This window comes from Argopecten irradians, chromosome 15 (assembly GCF_041381155.1).
Source record: "Argopecten irradians isolate NY chromosome 15, Ai_NY, whole genome shotgun sequence".
NCBI classification, from domain to species: Eukaryota; Metazoa; Mollusca; class Bivalvia; order Pectinida; family Pectinidae; genus Argopecten; species Argopecten irradians.
This window is the reverse complement of record NC_091148.1, coordinates 25,688,877-25,709,656: the sequence shown is the minus strand read 5'-3', so window position 1 is coordinate 25,709,656 and position 20,780 is coordinate 25,688,877. Positions and strand designations below refer to the sequence as shown.

Sequence of the window (20,780 nt, the reverse complement as noted above, 5' to 3'; positions counted from 1 at the left end):
ATTCCATATAATTATTAAAAGTTTTAAAGAACAGCAACAGTTCTCTGTGGACTTCCCAAACGAAATCAATACCATGGGCGGCAACTTTGGTAATATGCTACAGCCAATGATATCGCGGATATAAAAATCGAAAACCTAATATATCATGTTGATGGCCTTAGTGAGGCTGACGTCAAAATTCACATGTTGTATCATGTGAACTTATGTGGTAGTCACCCTTAACGCCCTTACGCAAATTTACATAACAACCCTGATATACAAGACATAAGAAAATTTATATAAGGTTTGTCACTGTACATTGAAAGACGAAGAAAAGTGGTTAGTGTTATTGTCAAACAGCGATCTGTACTTCATATCTATAAGTTGATCGATATCGGCAGATTATACATAGTTTGTGTTAAAAAGAACATGGTGTTTTCATGTTTACGGCGATCTCAGCTCTACTGATTTTAAATTATCAACTTAGCAAACAATCAAGTTGTTTTCGTGTTTAGCGATACATCATAACACTTAATAAGGATAATTAACACATAATTATAAACAATCTGTGCAACAGATTTAACAGCATTCAAAGATAATTGAATATACCATGATGGGTGTAACTGGTATTTTCATCAAATGAACACACGATCATCTAGCTGAAATCTGGAAATGGATTCAGAATGTTTTTCAGATACTATGTGGAAGGAATGTAAAGCAAAGAAAAACTGATAGTTTTGTTGTGTTCTGACACTAATGGACAGACAAAGTGTGATTGTTAACACAAAACAGATTTTCCACTGATATTAATTACAACAAAAATATCTCGTTAGAAGAAACAATTGTGGATTTATGACATCATATACAGCTATTCAACCAAGGAAGGTTTTATAAGACTTGATGAATTATCTTTAGTTCTCAATCATAGAGTGATTAAAAATTTACGACTCTGATTATCTTGAATTGGATTTTTCTAAGTATGTGACAGTCTGTAATCATTGAGGACTCATTCTCATAATCATCCTCAACAAAAATAGTCACGAGGACTGTTCTCAAAAATGACGATCAGTCCTGTAATCATTGAGGACTCATTCTCATGAATCATCCTCAACAGAAAATCTAGTCACGAGGACCGTCATAACAAATCAGAAAACAACGGATTAAAAATGTACGACTCTGAGATTGGATTTTTCTAAGCATGTGACAGTCCCGTAATCATTGAGGACTCATTCTCTTGAATCATCATCAACAGAAAATCTAGTCACGAGGACTGTCATAACAAATCAGAAAACAACGGATTAAAAATGTACGATTCTGTGATTGGATTTTTATATGTGTGTAACAAAACTGTCATCTAACATTACGTCCTTAAATCATCAAGGAAAAATCTAAAGACACAGAGCCATATAAGAATCCCGATTAATCCAGGAGTTAAATCGAAGTTTCCATGGACTTAGGTGAGCCTTACTGATAAAACTCGGATCTACAACGAAAAACGTTTAATTTTCAACTAAGCTACCCAAGAAAAACCAGCTTCCTGTAAACAAAGACAGCTAAATGTGATACCAATTATTCTGATGGCAGACAGTTTTATAACCTGGTCATTATAACTTGGATATCAGTGTAAGCTGAAAAAGAAAGTTACCCTTGGACAACATTGGACACATTTCTCAAGGTACATGCAGTTTGGATATAGATTGACTACAATTTTTTCATCAGGTTTGGATGGTGAAATTTAGGGAGATTTCATAAACATATATTTCATATGATGATGAGAAATCAGTTTACTGAAAGTGTTTTGGTACTATTTGAATTTCCTAACATTTGATCTTGTATTCATTGGGGATTTTTCTTTTATGTATTATTTTATTAATACACATGTCAATTTTTGGATGTTTTACAAACATTTAATTTATTAAATATTTTTGTCATGTTCAATTATGGTACAGTGTTGAATAACCAAAGCAAAGGTTTCTAAGAAGCTATTATATATAGTTAGTTAAAACAAATCTTTGAAAATGATGAATTTGATAAGAACAAAAATTATAATGTGGCATTATTAATTTAAAACATGAAAATCGATTTTCATACATCCAGGATTTTCAAGCATTTTATTTTTGACAAAGGAAATGTATGTACATTAACATCCATAGAGTAGTCTCTAAAAGGAGTAAACAAAAAAGAATCTACAAACAAAACCAATTGTTATGTAATAGTGTATTGTATATGAACTTTAATGTACCGTTATAAGAGAAATTAAAATGTTATTAAGAGAAAACGCAATCATGTTCCAAAACAACTTTTCAAGAGAATATACGTATTTTGTCCTACATAACAACAGCAGTACAATCACAAACGCTAATTCAGAATTCACCACGTCCCTGACGATATTTCTCATCCTTTTGAGTGTGATGATAACCATAAGTAATCTGTTAATTATCGTCATGGTAATTACCTCTCAAAAACTTCATAAGACCACTTACTACCTGATAGCGTCCTTAGCAACCGCGGACATGCTTGTAGGTCTAATTATCACACCATTTTTTATTCTATGGCTCTTGGACCATGTCTTGCTACAAAATCCATACTTTTGTAAAATGGTATTAATGAATTCACTCTTTTTAACATCAGCCTCCATTGTGAACCTCATGGTATTAACAATCGAGCGATATCTCGCAATTTGTCATACTCTATTCCATAAATATCTGGTATCTAAAGAAAACGTTGTCAAAGTCACCATAATGGCTGAATGGTTAATTTGTGTTATAATGACCTTATTATCATCGTTTCTTGGGATGAAATCAAACTTAAAAGGTAAAACGTGTAACTATCATGAAGCTTTTAACAAAGAGTTCCTACAAGGAGCATTAATCCTTGGAGTAATGTTACCGTTTGTAAGCATGTTTGTTCTTTATGTGAAAATATTCCACACGATTAAAACTCACTTAAGACAGAAACGAGACCAACCTAACAGTATCCCACTGTGTGAAAATCCAACACAACCCAGCAATAAAACAACGAGAACCATACAAAACAACAGACACGCTCACAAACACAACCACAAACTCACCATCACCCTAGCCCTCATTTTTACATTTTTCGTTTTAGCCTGGGGGCCATTTTTTTCTGTAATATTCACACAAGCTTTTTGTTCCACTTGTACTATTCCAGCTATTGTCAATGACCTTATTGTACTTTTTGGGTTCATACATTCCTTCACTAACCCAATCATATATTCGTTACAACATCCCAATTTTAAGAGTCTATGTCGTCAATCCATCAGGCATACCTACCGCAGAGTGCTGTATTTGATAGGGCTTAATGTGAATGGTGGTCTGGAGGCTCTGACCTACAACGAGCCTGGTCACATTCCTAGATATAGCTCTGATTCTGATGGACAACCATGAGTCTGGTCACATTCCTAGATATAGCTCTGATTCCGATGGCCTACCTAGATATAGCTCTGATTCCGATGGCTGACCATGAGTCTGGTCACATTCCTAGATATAGCTCTGATTCCGATGGCTGACCATGAGTCTGGTCACATTCCTAGATATAGCTCTGATTCTGATGGCCTACCATGAGTCTGGTCCCATTCCTAGATATAGCTCTGATTCCGATGGCCTACCATGAGTCTGGTCCCATTCCTAGATATAGCTCTGATTCTGATGGCCTACCATGAGTCTGGTCACATTCCTAGATATAGCTCTGATTCTGATGGCCTATCATGACTCTGGTCACATTCCTAGATATAGCTCTGATTCTGATGGCCTACCATGAGTCTGGTCACATTCCTAGATATAGCTCTGATTCCGATGGACTATCATAAGTCTGGTCACATTCCTAGATATAGCTCTGATTCCGATGGCCTACCATGAGTCTGGTCACATTCCTAGATATAGCTCTGATTCTGATGGCCTACCATGAGTCTGGTCACATTCCTAGATATAGCTCTGATTCTGATGGCCTACCATGAGTCTGGTCACATTCCTAGATATAGCTCTGATTCCGATGGCCTACCATGAGTCTGGTCACATTCCTAGATATAGCTCTGATTCCGATGGCCTACCATGAGTCTGGTCACATTCCTAGATATAGCTCTAATTCTGATGGCCTACCATGAGTCTGGTCACATTCCTAGGTATAGCTCTGATTCTGATGGCCTACCACGAGTCTGGTCACATTCCTAGATATAGCTCTGATTCCAATGGCCTACCATGAGTCTGGTCACATTCCTAGACATAGCTCTGATTCCCATGGCCTACCATGAGTCTGGTCACATTCCTAGATATAGCTTTGATTCTGATGGCCTATCATGAGTTTGGTCACATTCCTAGATATAGCTCTGATTCTGATGGCCTATCATGAGTCTGATCACATTCCTAGATATAGCTCTGATTCTGATGGCCTATCATGAGTTTGGTCACATTCCTAGATATAGCTCTGATTTTGATGGCCTACCATGAGTCTGGTCACATTCCTAGATATAGCTCTGATTCTGATGGCCTACCATGAGTCTGGTCACATTCCTAGATATAGCTCTGATTCCGATGGCCTACCATGAGTCTGGTCACATTCCTAGATATAGCTCTGATTCTGATGGCCTACCATGAGTCTGGTCACATTCCTAGATATAGCTCTGATTCTGATGGCCTATCATGAGTCTGATCACATTCCTAGATATAGCTCTGATTCTGATGGCCTATCATGAGTTTGGTCACATTCCTAGATATAGCTCTGATTCTGATGGCCTACCATGAGTCTTGTCACATTCCTAGATATAGCTCTGATTCCGATGGCCTTCCATGAGTCTGGTCACATTCCTAGATATAGCTCTGATTCCGATGGCCTACCATGAGTCTGGTCACATTCCTAGATATAGCTCTGATTCTGATGGCCTATCATAAGTCTGGTCACATTCCTAGATATAGCTCTGATTCTGATGGCCTGCCATGAATCTGGTCACATTCCTAGATATAGCTCTGATTCCGATGGCCTATAATGAGTCTGGCCTACCATGAGTCTGGTCACATTCCTAGATATAGCTCTGATTCCGATACTAAGTAGGCTACTATACTTAAATGACTCAAATGATTGTTGTTAAAAGTCAAGTATAATTTTCCAAGAAAATCAAAACGCCAATTTTCTAAATTTCTGTTTGTATTCTAATGGTATTTAAAATTAGTGCAAAATCTCAACATGGTCTATTGGTACATGAAGGTCAAGTCAGGAAATGTGCGTCTGGCTGAGTTTGTTTGAGATTGACAGAGACAGGATCTTGTGTAACAGCTGGTATATACTTCACTTATCATCAATATATAGGGAGAAATATCGCAAGCCAGGAATACAAATTAGCCATGGACAGATATTGTATACCTCACTCATCATGACGTAACAGCAAGGCATCACACAAAGGTTAATCGTGTTTCATTTCACAATTTACACATAATCATCATAAACATTTTGAGGCATTGCAATTATCACCATTAATATAACCTCAAACTTGAAGCCAAATATATGGTCTCATAACAACATACGAAGGCGTAGGGAATGTGCAATAAAAGGGTCTCTGCGTAATTTTCCCTTCATGTAAATTTTCACATTTATCGGACATGATTTAGACACAGAAACACAGCCACACAAAAACATCAGAAGGACATACGACTGATACCTACCCTATCAGGAGAGTTACTGCAGACACAGGCCAGTACCCTGATGGCGGCCTGAATCAGGGCCAGGTTCCGGCCCTCTAACAGCTCCTTCAGTCTCGATATCCCCGACTGGTCACAGATAAACTTAGACCCCGCCTCTTCTCGAGCCAACACTACCAGGTTGTTCAGGGCCTGGAATATGTCAATATAAGGTCCACATCATGATTTACATATTCCATATTTGCATATTACAGAGTAATCTGCCCTTGCCGGTAGGTATTGATTGTGACGTCATGTGTTTGTGAGCATAATATCATACGTTTTGTAGAAAAGGATGTGAATTGCGCTCCGAAAATAATGACGTAACAATCGATAACTACCCACAAGGGAGCTAACTCTATGATATGCGAAGACGGAATACATATACACTTGCGGGTAGGTATTGATTGTGACGTCATGTGGTTGTGAGAGTAATGTCATACATTTTGTAGAAAACGATGTGAATTGCACTCATAAAACAAGAGGCCCAGAGGGCCTGTATCGCTCTCACCTGGTTTGTAATGCCAAGTAATGTTCTGAATACAGGTTCATTGTTTCTTTTCTGAAGGAATTTTGATATTAACCTCTAAATCCCCTATTAGGCCCCACCCCTCCTGCCCCCAGGGGGTCAGAGCCAAAATTTATACAAGTTCTGTTCCCCTTCCCCCAAGGATGTTTGCGGCCAAATTTGGTCACAATCCAAGCAAAACTCTAGGACAAGTAGCAATTTATAGGATTTACCTCTATTTCCCCTATTGGGCCCCACCCGTCCTGCCCCTGGGGGGGCCAGAGCCAAAACTTATACAAGTTCTGTTCCCCTTCCCCCAAGGATGTTTGTGGCCAAATTTGGTTACAATCCATACAGAACTCTATGACTAGTAGCGATTTAAAGAATTTACCTCTATTTCCCCTATTGGGCCCCGCCCCACCTGCCCCCCGGGACCAGAGCCAAAATTTATACAAACTCAGTTCTTATTCTCCCAAGGATATTTCTGGCCAAATTTGGTTACATTCCATGCGGAACTCTGTGACTAGTAGCGATTTAAAGGATTTACCTCTATTTCCCCTATTAGGCTCCGCCCCTCCAGCCTCCGGGGGGCCAGAGCCAAAATTTATACAAGTTCTGTTCCCCTTCCCACAAGGATGTTTGTGGCCAAATTTGGTTCCAATCCCTGCAGAACTCTATGACTAGTAGCGATTTAAAGGATTTACCTCTATTTCCCCTATTGGGCCCCGCCCCTCCTGCCCCCGGGGGGGTCAGAGCCAAAATTTATACAAGTTCTGTTCCCCTTCCCCCAAGGATGTTTGTGGCCAAATTTGGTTACATTTCATTCAGAACTCTATGACAAGTAGCGATTTAAAGGATTTACCTCTATTTCCCCTATTGGGCCCTGCCCCTCCTGCCCCCAGGGGGCCAGAGCCAAAATTTATACAAGTTCTGTTCCCCTCCCCCCAAAGGATGTTTGTGGCCAAATTTGGTTCCAATCCATGCAGAACTCTATGACTAGTAGCGATTTAAAGGATTTACCTCTATTTCCCCTATTGGGCCCCGCCCCTCCTGCCCCTGGGGGATCAGAGCCAAAATTTATACAAGTTCTGTTCCCCTTCCCCCAAGGATGTTTTTGGCTGATTTTGGTTACAATCCATGCCAAACTCTAGGACAAGTAGCGATTTAAAGGATTTACCTCTATTTCCCCTATTGGGCCCCGCCCCTCCTGCCCCTGGGGGATCAGAGCCAAAATTTATACAAGTTCTGTTCCCCTTCCCCCAAGGATGTTTGTGGCTGATTTTGGTTACAATCCATGCCAAACTCTAGGACAAGTAGCGATTTGAAGGATTTACCTCTATTTACCCTATTGGGCCCCGCCCCTCCTGCCCCTGGGGGGGTCAGAGCCAAAATTTATATACAAGTTCTGTTCCCCCTCCCCCAATGATGTTTGTGGCCAAATTTGGTTACAATCCATGCAGAACTCTAGGACAAGTAGCGATTTATAGGAAATGTTGACGGACGGACGGACGGACGGACGGCACGGACGACGGACGACGGACGACGGACGCCGCGCCATGACATAAGCTCACCGGCCCTACGGGCCAGGTGAGCTAAAAATGACGTACCAATCGATAACTACCCACAAGGGAGCTAACTCTGTAATATGCAAAGACGGAATACATATACCTTAATGTGTAGGTATAATAGATAAATTTTGTAATTTCCAGTTCTAAAAGAATATGGTTAAATTTTCAGTCTTTGAGTAAATTTTGAATGTAGTCACTATCTAATATTTGGTCAGGACCAATGAAATATGATTATGTCAAATTTGATCAAATTCCAACAAGTGGTGTTCAAGAAGTTGATTTTGTATATTGTTTACAGATGGAATAATAATTCCAATTAAAGGGACAATTCATTCTACAAGAACATTAAAATTTGTATATATATATCGGAAAACCCCCAGTTCTAATGGAAATTAGATCAGTCGGTTTTACTGTGATATGTCAGAAAATCCCATGGTGGTGAAATGCGTGTGAAATGTTCAAACTCACTCGCTGTCCGTCATTACAAATTGTGGTCGAATATCTTGTATGCCGAACCCAGTCCCTTGCTTGTAGAGTAATGCTACTTTTGTCTAGAACAGCTCAATTCGCTCTGACAGAAATGTTTTTACCTTATTAGGTGAATTGTCTTGCCTAAAAAATCATTATATCACCTCCACAGTGGTTATGTAGTTCATTTGTTTAACGTGCGTGACTTTGGCTCGGATATTGGTACAGCGTACATTTTGTACCTGCTTAATCGTATTGATCAACGATTATCAACGGTATCAATTAAAATACTAAACAATGACGTGGAATTTGTCAATATCTTATGTTATATGTTTCATAAGAAATGTAGAACAGTACATTTATGCCATATTTTGCTTCTTGGTTATGTAAAAGAATTAGCGTGAGTGAATTGTCCCTTTAAATGCATTACTCAATATGGTTTTTTTCTGAAAATTTGTGCTTAACTTTGATTTTGTACCATATTGTAGTTATGTGAACAGTGTTTATGTGAAATAAAACAATTCCTGTTTTAAGTTGACTTGTCTTATTGCTTTTATATTTTTTTAGTTCATACACATCATGAAGTTCAAAAAAAAAAAAAAAAAAACATGTCACAGTACTAAAATGATTGTTTACATAAATACTTACTACATTTGTATTTACTTTAACTTCAGTTTTACTTCGAATACAATGACAAGAAAATAGCATTTGACCTGGTATTATTTCATATTATTTATTTATTATTATTTATTTATTTTCAGGTTAAGTTGGAAAGGCATGATAGTATATGATATTTTATTTTGTTATAAATTGTACTAAGAGGGATCATTGTGCCTGTGCATGTAGTTCCATGTCCATGTACTACTGGGTACTTTTACATGAATTTGAAGGGAGACAACCTGCGTGATATATCTGTACATCTAACTTGGTAAAATTTGTATAAAAATTTCAAAACAAGATAGAGCACAATTAAAGAATTAATAAATAAAAATCCGTTCCAACATCATACTAAAATTACCTGTAGTTTTTTCTCATCATCACTTGTGGGGTCAAAGGCTAAATTGAACATTTGTGATACTTTGGCTGAGGTGCTGTTCTGCTGTTTCATCTGGAAAAGATAAGTACGAGCTAATAATTAAGATAATAGCTTATTGTTTAAAATTTGACAAATTCACAAACATTTCAGTACCAAATTAGTAGCAAAGAGGAGATTGAGAAGTGTTCTCACCGCAGTATTAACAATTACTTAGTTACTTAGTTTGTTTGTTTGTTTGTTTAAATTTACATCCTATCAATAGCAAGGGTCAAGTAGGATGGCCTCTTATGACCTATATATATGTACGCTGAGTGTAGTGTGTATGAAATGGTGCGTGTTTTGGGAGACTGCTGTATGTATAGTTGAAGAGAATTCTAAATAAGTTATATAAACTTTTCAAAGGGCAGTTGTAGATAATGAAATTCTTGTTTTATATGGATTGGAACTGGAATATCAATGAAACTTGAGTCTGGCTGTCAATTACCAATAGATTTAATAATTAATGTAACCTTATCCTGTTATAGGATTTATCGTCTGATCTTAGAACTAATCTTACAGCTTTTTTGGGGTGGATTTTTTATAGTAATATTCTGTACCTTTTCCTGAATCAGTGGAGTAAGTCTACCAATCACTGGCTGGATGGCTGTATTTTTAGGATCGGCTTTGATCAGTGCTCCAGCATCTTTATACGCTTCCTCAACCTTTCCCAGCTTTTCGTAAGCCAGACATCTCCGATACAGGGCTTTAGGGTCATTCTCAGTAACTTCTAGAGCTGAAGTATAATAAGCATTTCAGTACAATGAAAGTGTACATAAAATAATAGATAATTTTACGTTAAAAGTAATATGGTACCATATTTTACTACAAATAAGCCCCCCCCCCACCCACATAAGAAGTAAAGATCCAAAGTGTTGAAGGGTACTATTAGCAGACAACCTGCATATATATCCTGGATTTTTGAACATCATTGCTGTTAAAGGCGTCAGTCATACAGATATTAAATAGCAAGATGTTCTAGAATTGATAATAATAATACAGATGCATGAATAGCTTTCAAGAAATCAAATCTTAGGACTAATTAACATATAAACAACGCCGTAGAATGCCTAATTATAATGCTTAAAAACCTATCGAAAAGGGAATCATCAATGATAATATTTTGTATAAATAATGTTAATGTCTGATTCCATCCTTATCACCAGTTCTAGTCATATTTACCAGCAGTTGCGTCCTCCACAGCTTCTGTATATTTTTCCTGTTTAAGATGACAGGCAGCCATGTTTTTATAGATGGCTGCTCTGTCAGCATCCTTAAGATCGGAGATGTCCAAAGCGTTAGTGTAACACGTCAGCGCTGCAACCAAATCTCCATCCTTAAAAAACTTGTTTCCTTCCTCCTTTAGAACAAGTGGGTCTGCCATCTGTAATGTTTAAAAAAAAGCATGAAAAAAATATTCAGATTTTCTAGACGCAATAAGCAACCAGTTAAGATGGGTTCCACAATAAACTAACGGATACAGAAAGTGATGTTTATTAAACACACATAATAAAACCTGCTTTAAAGACCACCTCTGTATCAAGACTACTTTCTTAATATGATCACTTTTCTATTAAGGTACCAAATGACTGATTTCAATAGAATTAAATCAGTCAGTTTGTATAAAAACCACCTGGATATAAAGATTGTTCTCTAACCCATGGATAATCTTTATAGACAGGTTTGAGGGGTGTTTTCTTCAGTAAAATTTGAAGATTTAAATGTGCTGTGTTCTCAAATAATACATTTTTTGATGTTTAGAGAGAAGAATTATAGTAAGTACACTGTATGATCACAAAACTTAAAACAATTGTGACTCACTTTGTATGAAAAATTTTTTAAGGTAAAGCAACTAAATTATATTAATAAGAGCGAAGCTCTTTTGACTCGAAGAGCGAAGCTCTGTTCCGCTAACATGTACGTATTGTAAGTACGTATATGTAAGTACATATTGAGATCAATGACCTGCATGCATGGATAGATAGCTAAAAAAAAATTGTACTTCCGGTTTAACCTGTTCCGGTTGTGCATTATTCCGGTACTGCTCTCCCCAGTAAATATATATTTAACTATCAATGCAAATTCACAACAGGAGTAATTAAACATTTTTTAATATTTTTCTAAATAATCATAATAAAACTTTGTGAATTAAAAGCTATGGAATGCAGTCAAAATATCCATCAAGCAAAGATGAGCACAAGGAACCATGACGTCACATCACGTCAACAAATGGCACGAAATCAGAGGACTCGCATACGTGGCACTCCAGGCCTTGCTTGGACACAGAGAAATTCGAATCTTTGAGTTCATTTCTTTGAGTTTATGCTAGACAATTATTATATCATACACTTTTATAGTTTAAAGTACATCCTTTTATTTCTAAATTATGTGTTTTACATGAAATAGAAAATAAAATAAACAAGTAGAGCTTCGCTCTTCCCGTGCCGTGCATGATTTAAGGTACTTTGGTTGATGCAGGTAAACATGGTTCGTTTCCATACAAATATCCTTTATTTCAATATCTGTTCCTTCATATAATTTCTATATATTTTTGAGGAGTAAAGAATGATGATGATGATGATGATAGCACAGCAAAATAATTCTATTTCACGATAATCGACACTTAATTTAGGAATTGTAATTATGGTCAAGTGCCCTAAATTCATCAGGGACCTGTTTTCGTCATGTTTTCAATTTTGCTTATATTCTCATGAACTATTGCCTGATTTCATAAAGAGTGTCGTCTGCCAAAGCAAATTTGATTAAGGAAAATTCTATTCTTCTATAACCAAGTGATTTTATACAAACGATATAGCAATATACCCAAAAATGAAGGTATTTTCTCAAGTCCATTTTAAATGAAACTTTAAAACCCTACCATCAGCGTTTGACTGTCCATATGCACTGATCAGCAGAACGTCAACAATGTACCTGAAGTCACGTGTCTGATCATGTGATTCATAGCCCAGATTTTGGGTTATTACAAATTATTTTGGCGATTCAACATACCCGAAATTTTTGGTGCAGTACTGTTGAAAACATAACTTTATTCTATGTAGACATTGGTGGTCGCCACTTTCTATGACCAAGAGGTTTAAAGACTTAAAAGCAATGTAACAAAAAAAAATTTTCGGCTTAAACACGGTCACACAAGCACCTGCTGCTCAACATTTAATTGGAATTTTCATAATAAGCCAAACAGACCCCCTGACGAAAATAGGTCCCTATTGTGTCAGCCATTACCGAGCAACCGGCAGGTAGAAATCTTCCGTATCGCTATAGATAGATAACAAATTGATAGACAACTTGTTGCACAAGAAAGACAAAATATCATATATTTGTATTGATAAAATTGGTACATTTTATTTCATGCTGGTTTGTTGATATACGGAAGATTTGATTACCCTGACGAATATTGGTCCTTCAATGGTATTACTTTACAAACTACTGTACAATTTCTCTACCAATAACAACGGTTGGATGGGTATTTTTGGGGATTTTAAATTCAAAAGCAAACGTTTGTAAAATAAACGGAAAACGAAACTTCTAAAAATGTTGGCGGCTCAAACATGGACTGCTGTAAAGCCTTCTCCTGTTACAAGCATTTAGTTGTCGCATAGGTGTCTGCATCTGGTTTTGGAAAAATGAAATATCCTACCTAGTAGGGGTAGGTTATTATAATTTTATCAAACCAGAAGCAAACGCCTGTAGTTGTCGTGATCTCGTCAGGATATCAAATTATGACAGTGACAGTTCCGACAATGCAAACGTTAAATGTCTGTTTATCATTCAATATAAAGTGAAATATCAAATACTACCGAGGAAAGTATCTTTATTGTCATTGAAATGCCTCAAACAATCGCATCTTCGCACTTTCATTAGGATAAATACACTGAAAACCCGGTCTTACCTTTTTGACGTTTTATTCCGCATGCAGCCGAAAAACCGGAAGTTAATATAAACGATCCTTCACAGTAAAGAGTTCCTCAAAGCAAAACACGTGAAATACACCAATTTGTGCCTTCTCTCAAATTTTCTCACTGTTTTCAGCCATTTGCTTGGTCTCACCTAACTACAAGTGAAATTCTGACGTAAATTTGTGGACTGATTTGTGGCTATTTGGCTAGTTACTAAGTTAGACGCCACGGGCACCGTTTACCATATATGGAAATGAAATGCGATTCCCCAGTCTCCAGCATCGCTCCCCAGTTGGGACCAGAACATTCGACTTCTAGAACAGTCGTTATCCCCCAATACGGGCCAGATGTTAAACGTAGATTAGATCAATGGAGTAATAAGTAGGTACGGGGCAGATAAATTGGGTTAAAGTAATAAAGATACTATAGTCTGTATACAATTTTATCTAAAGCTGACAATGCAAGTTAATATATATTAAAATAGACCCCTAGAGCTCTATAGATCCAAAAATGACTTCTTATTTAAGTTTCATATAAGATGTGTACTTGTAGATGTAGGAGGAAATCATTCCCACTTTATTGACTAATTGAAATAATTGCATTTGAAAATTTACACACACACAAAAATACAGAAAAAACGAAATTAGTTATAGATCTAAATTCATGAATTGTACTGAGTAATATTACAAATTGAAGTACAAGTAATTATTATTAGTAAGTTACACTGAACAATTTAATGCAATTGGACGCGTTCCGACGATCATTGTGCTTGGTTTATAATTATAATTAAAATATTTCAAGAACGTATCATTTTAGTTATGATGCGAGACGCCAGAATTTATGTTCGCTTGGAAGTTTGATCATTGGAAAGTAAATAATTTTCATCAATTAAAATAACACATGAACTTTAAATTACACGTGAACTGGTTATTACTGACAAGAAGTAAGCGTCACCGTAAACTTGTTTAATATGCAAAATGTCGGTCGGGGACTATCTATACCCACTACTATGGCGGGGGGGGGGGGGGGGGGGGGTTCTACGTGATACAAGTTGGCGACCCCATACTGCGACGATTCACCATTCTTGATCACCAGCTGTCAATCAAACAGCACGTGGCTTTGTATTGTCAACACTGACCATGAAAGGTACCACAGAGATCTGAGTTCCAGTTTATGATATTTGGACCTACCACAGTGTCCACGGTTAAACCATATCACATAATACAACATACAGGGCAAAGAAGTAATTCTAACAGTGTGGACAAAATATTGTCGAATTTTCAAGGCGATCTGCTCCTTTGTCAATATATTTGTCACATAGAGAAATATTAAACCTTCACAAAAACATTAGCAATGAACATAGACTATAGGGACAATGGCTAGGTTTGTTCCTCTTTCTCCCACTTTTTCGAGATTAAAGGAATTATACAAACACTGGAGAATAATGGCACACCAATCATGGTCTGTTCTGATAAAGTACTGACTTACAGGTAGATTTTTTACCTGTAATTTTACAAATTGTCACAATTCTTTTTAACTGTTATATACCTATTCTGCATTTTATTCACATTTTAAATATTTTCATATTTTATCACAATATCTTAAAATGTTAAATGTAATAATTAATGAGAGATTATTAATTAAAATTTAACATATATATACAACATATGAAAATTAAAGCACTACACTTAAACATTAATGAGAGATTATTAATTAAAATCAAAACATATATATACAACATAAGAAACTTAAAGCACTACACTTAAACATTAATGAGAGATAATTAATTAAAATCAAAACATTTATATATGTACAACATATGAAACCTAAAGCACTACACTTAACATTAATGAGGGATAATTAATTAAAATTAAAACTCACACACATATATATACACATGTACAACATATGAAACCTAAAGCACGTACTGGACATTAATGAGATGCACATCTTATGAAAGTTTGTTATCATCATTCTAAATGCAGAAGATGGGATGCTGCGTCTGTGTACTGTATTACATCCATCGCCAGTCTCCAAGCGTTCCTTCAGTTGGGTAAGGCGGCTGTCGATGTTCCGGTACCGTTTGGCTCTGGGTCTGGTTTGTCCTCCGGCTGCGTGTTGGATGCGCGTAGTCTCGTTGTTGGTCTGGATTTCCTTGAACACGCGGATGATGCTGTAGATATTTGGGTGGGGGTGTTCAACCTTCTTCGTGTAACCAGACAGACATCGTCGTTGTCGGCGTAGAGTTGTTGAAGTCCGGTTTGCTGGGCTTTCCTCCAAATACACTGCGTGAAATGAAAAAAAAAAAAATCCTTCAGTGTGGCTGCTGCTGCAGTAGTCGGGTTGAGTTGGAGGTTCAGTTCCGTCATCTTCGTCTTTAGTAGTGTGAAAAATCGTTGGTAAGTTGTTTGGGTCTTGCTGGGCAATAAACTGTAGACTACTGGGTACATCTGATTTCCTATCTGGGCATGAACTGTGTAGATCTGGTGAAACTGGGTCGGACAGGTGTAGAAAGTTCCATCACAGAAGAGAGTATCGGTGTTACATAGGTCAATGAGGTTGCTGGATGGTCACCATCGTCAAGCAGAAGGAATTCTTCTCCAGCAGTCGTCTGTGTCCACTTTCCCTCGAGATTGATGTCCTGGATGGTCTTTGGTAGTTAAGGAGTCTGGGTGCGTCTGGCGTTGTAGAGTAATGTCTTGCTAGATTGAAATGTTGGTAGGTGTTGGACAGTGGAGAGTGTGTCGTTATTCCAGTCGTGAGTTCGCAGTTTGGTAACCTCTTCTTCGTAGATCCTGGGTATGGGTTTCACCTTCTCCACGCAGCGGGTACAGATGTTCTCCATAATCTCCAGGGCGATGATCTTGGCGTGGTCCTGAGGATGGTTGTGGGGGTGGCGGCCATTTCCTGTTGGGATGTTGTTGCGGGTACTCAGTGTGGCGGGGCAGTCGGGTATGGTGCATCTCCAGTAGGTGCGTGCATCTCCAGTAGGTGCGTTCTCCTCTGTTGTTCTTCACACAGTAGATGTAACCATTATAAGCAATGTTCTGTCTTCCAAATTTATTTCTAAGAAATTTCACCTGAATCTGTGCGTTTGCCATGTTGGTGGTTGGTAGGGAACTGTGATAGTCAAACCTCTCTGATGTCCTTATATACTTATAACATATAGCTTGGATGCTGATCTGAAGACTTTTAATCTTATTATCAAAATCTTACATGTATTCACTTTTCATCAAAAAATTCATTATATGCCTTGATAATTGATTTTGATTACCGATTCTTCACTCATCAATTAAGTAGTCAGTAGATGGACCCAAGCCATCAGGTGTTAATTAACATATGTAGCAGTGAGAACAGCCAAATTAAGTCTGAGTAATCAAATAATTCAATCCTATAATTTAATTTTCTGATATGTATTAATTCAAAACTATATAACACATCTCTTTATATTCTCTGATTTAAAATTCAAAACTATAAGATATCTCCTTATATATAGTATAACTGTCTTCTATAGACTTAGCTGTTGAAAATGGTATATGATATGTAAATATTGTTTAAATAATGATGAAATTAGATAACTTTAAACATTGTGTAAAATCCAGGTAATGTGGGAAAACACAGGTAAAATCCAGGTAATGTGGGAGAACACAGGTAAAATCAAGGTAAGGGATATGTCAATTCAATTCTGTGAAGCAGACTATAACTGCTGTCTCAACATAACTGCCCCTGTGTTATTATAAAAAAAAGTGGGAGAAACAAGAACACACCAATGGCTATGCGTATTGTCTGATCGCCTCGAAATTCGAAAATATTTTGTTCACACTGTTAGAATTATGCATTATGTACTTATTTGTCCTAGCTGTATTTACTACTTTAAAGATGCTCCACTGCTGACAAATGGTAATTTTTCACTATCAAAAACAGGAGCAGACGATTTAGTATTTTTCTTCAGTTACAAAAGTTACTTACTTTACACCATTACCAAAGTTTGAGCTTCTAATTTGACTTCAAGTTAAAAATTTGAAAATAATTATTTGCATCCCGTAAATATATGGAATGAAGTAGTGATTGCGCATGCACCAAAGGCGAAATAAATTATTTATATTATTTTTTGTGTTAATTACACGATTAAACACCAATTTTTGTTCAAGATGATGAATATCATATATGCTCTGTCGGCGGTGGAGCATCTTTAAGTAATAGCCTACAGACATATGTCTATAAGGATCAAGTATATAGGACTAGGACTACACTATATACAATCTATGATTTTTGTTTATATAAATGTAGTACTATATGTATGATAGTAACTGTTATCCTAAAACGTCAATGGTATATGGCCACTTTGGTGGGTTCAAACTGATATTAACTGTAACTAATATCAGACCCATACCTTATATACTACAAAATAGTCAAATCTTATAGGTTGTTTTTTTTTTTTTTTTTTTTTTTTGCGATTTTTAAATAACATGCAAAGTGTTTTCACAGTAAAAACATCGCTCCTTAAGATACATCAGTGAAATAACTAGAAACTTTATTCATTTTGCATCGATTGAAAAAAAAAAATATATATATCACAAAATACAGTTTATTTTGCATTGATTGCGGCCCAGTAAGAAGGGCGTTAGCTGGAATTGTACCAGCTTTCCCATTTCTTTCCCTGTACGTGGACACCTGTAAACGTTTCTTTGGTTTTTTTTTGTCTTGAGATGAGCGCTCGCCCCTGTGAGGAAGCTCTGGGTTCTAGAGCTGTTCCTGACCGAGCCACAACGGTACCATATAGTCTATAAAAGTGGTAGTAAGACTGCTCCTGCCAGAGCCAAAGGAGTCGGATGTAGCAAGCCAAGTTACTTTTTATTCCGAATATCGGAAATTCTAATTTTCATAAGGGGAATTCTATTTCCCGATATCGGAAATTCTGACTATTTCCGATACCGAAAATTACTTTTAACTTCTGATATCGGCAATTCTAATTCTGATATCAAACAATGCCTTAGCAACCACGTGCCGCTGTATACTATATATAGACCACCTGCTTAATTAGTCCGCTAAACCTGTCTATACTATTAGGCCTTTCATTTTTTTTGTCTGCATATTAGGCAAAAAATATATATATATATAAATAGATAGAAAAAGTCTTCTATAGACTGGTTTAGCGGACTACTGCTTGATTAGATCATTTTTGGGCAACAAAAATTATAAAATTTGATCTGTGTAAAAAGACATCTTGGCGATAAAGGCCTCTTTTCCATTTCCCCTTGACGGTCTTAGATATGAAGTTCTTAAATAACGATCAAAAACTTCATTTGTCAAAATTAAGATGGCTGCATGTTGGTCGCCTTGTTTTTGGATTGGTCCCAAAATGTCATAGGCATATTAAGTCGGCACCATGGGGAAGATATATATGAAATTTGACTATCACTGGCTTAATGTACACTCTTGGTTTATCTCCTAGTAAACTGACGTAAACAGAAGACGTCAATATTTGTTTTTCCTTTGAAATACACCAAAAGAATCGAATAACGGTACACTGTGCGACAGGCCTTTCATTGGTAAAGTTTTGACTTTGTACTGTGAGATAGTCCAGGGGTGGATATAACGTCGGTGATATCAACCCTTGGAGTATCGACTATGGTCCAGGGGTGGATATCACGTCGGTGATATTAACCCTTGGAGTATCGACTATGGTCCAGGGGTGGATATAACGTCGGTGATATTAACCCTTGGAGTATCGACTATGGTCCAGGGGTGGATATCACGTCGGTGATATTAACCCTTGGAGTATCGAGGATGGTCCAGGGGTGGATATAACGTCGGTGATATTAACCCTTGGAGTATCGAGGATGGTCCAGGGGTGGATATCACGTCGGTGATATTAACAAAAGAGTATCAAGGATGGTCCAGGGTGGATATAACGTCGGTGATATTAACCAAAGAGTATCAAGGATGGTCCAGGGTGGATATAACATCAGTGATATTAACCCTTGGAGTATAGAGGATGGTCCAGGAGTGGATATAACGTCGGTGATATTAACCCTTGGAGTGTCGTGGATGGTCAAGGGGTGGATATCACGTCGGTGATATTAAACCTTGGAGTATCGTGGATGGTCCAGGGGTGGATATGACGTCGGTGATATTAACCCTTGGAGTATCGTGGATGGTCCAGGGGTGGATATCACGTCGGTGATATTAACCCTTGGAGTATCGTGGATGGTCCAGGGGTGGATATTTACGTCTGTGATATTAACCCTTGGAGTATCGAGGATGGTCCAGGGGTGGATATCACGTCGGTAATATTAACCCTTGGAGTATAGAGGATGGTCCAGGGGTGGATATGACGTCGGTGATATTAACCCTTGGAGTATCGTGGATGGTCCAGGGGTGGATATAACGTCGGTGATATTAACCCTTGGAGTATCGAGGATGGCCCAGGGTGGATATAACGTCGGTGATATTAACCCTTGGAGTATAGAGGATGGCCCAGGGGTGGATACAACGTCGGTGATATTAACCCTTGGAGTATAGAGGATGGCCCAGGGGTGGATATAACGTCTGTGATATTAACCCTTGGAGTATCGAGGATGGCCCAGGGGTGGATATCACGTCGGTGATATTAACCCTTGGAGTATCGTGGATGGTCCAGGGGTGGATATCACGTCGGTGATATTAACCCTTGGAGTATCGTGGATGGTCCAGGGGTGGATATCACGTCGGTGATATTAACCCTTGGAGTATCGTGGATGGTCCAGGGGTGGATATAACGTCGGTGATATTAACCCTTGGAGTATCGAGGATGGTCCAGGGGTGGATACAACGTCGGTGATATTAACCCTTGGAGTATCGAGGATGGTCCAGGGGTGGATATCACGTCGGTGATATTAACCCTTGGAGTATAGAGGATGGCCCAGGGGTGGATATAACGTCTGTGATATTAACCCTTGGAGTATAGAGGATGGTCCAGGGGTGGATATAACGTCTGTGATATTAACCCTTGGAGTATAGAGGATGGTCCAGGGGTGGATATCACGTCGGTGATATTAACCCTTGGAGTATCGAGGATGGCCCAGGGGTGGATATAACGTCGGTGATATTAACCCTTGGAGTATCGAGGATGGTCCAGGGGTGGATATAACGTCGGTGATATTAACCCTTGGAGTATCGAGGATGGCCCAGGGGTGGATATAACGTCTGTGATATTAACCCTTGGAGTATCGAGGATGGCCCAGGGGTGGATATAACGTCTGTGATATTAACCCTTGGAGTATCGAGGATGGTCCAGGGGTGGATATCACGTCGGTGATATTAACCCTTGGAGTATCGTGGATGGTCCAGGGGTGGATATAACGTCGGTGATATTAACCCTTGGAGTATCAAGAACGGTCCAGGGGTGGATATAACGTCGGTGATATTAACCCTTGGAGTATCGAGGATGGTCCAGGGGTGGATATAACGTCCGTGATATTAACCCTTGGAGTATCGAGGATGGTCCAGGGGTGGATATAACGTCGGTGATATTAACCCTTGGAGTATCGAGAATGGTCCAGGGGTGGATATAACGTCTGTGATATTAACCCTTGG

At 38.0% G+C, this 20,780-nt stretch overlaps 1 pseudogene; it reads right to left on the bottom strand.

The window, feature by feature from the left end:
* The window catches only part of LOC138308716 (protein unc-45 homolog A-like), a 47,814-nt pseudogene extending 34,397 nt beyond the window's left edge, over positions 1 to 13,417 (bottom strand).
* Positions 13,418 to 20,780: the final 7,363 nt, after the last annotated feature.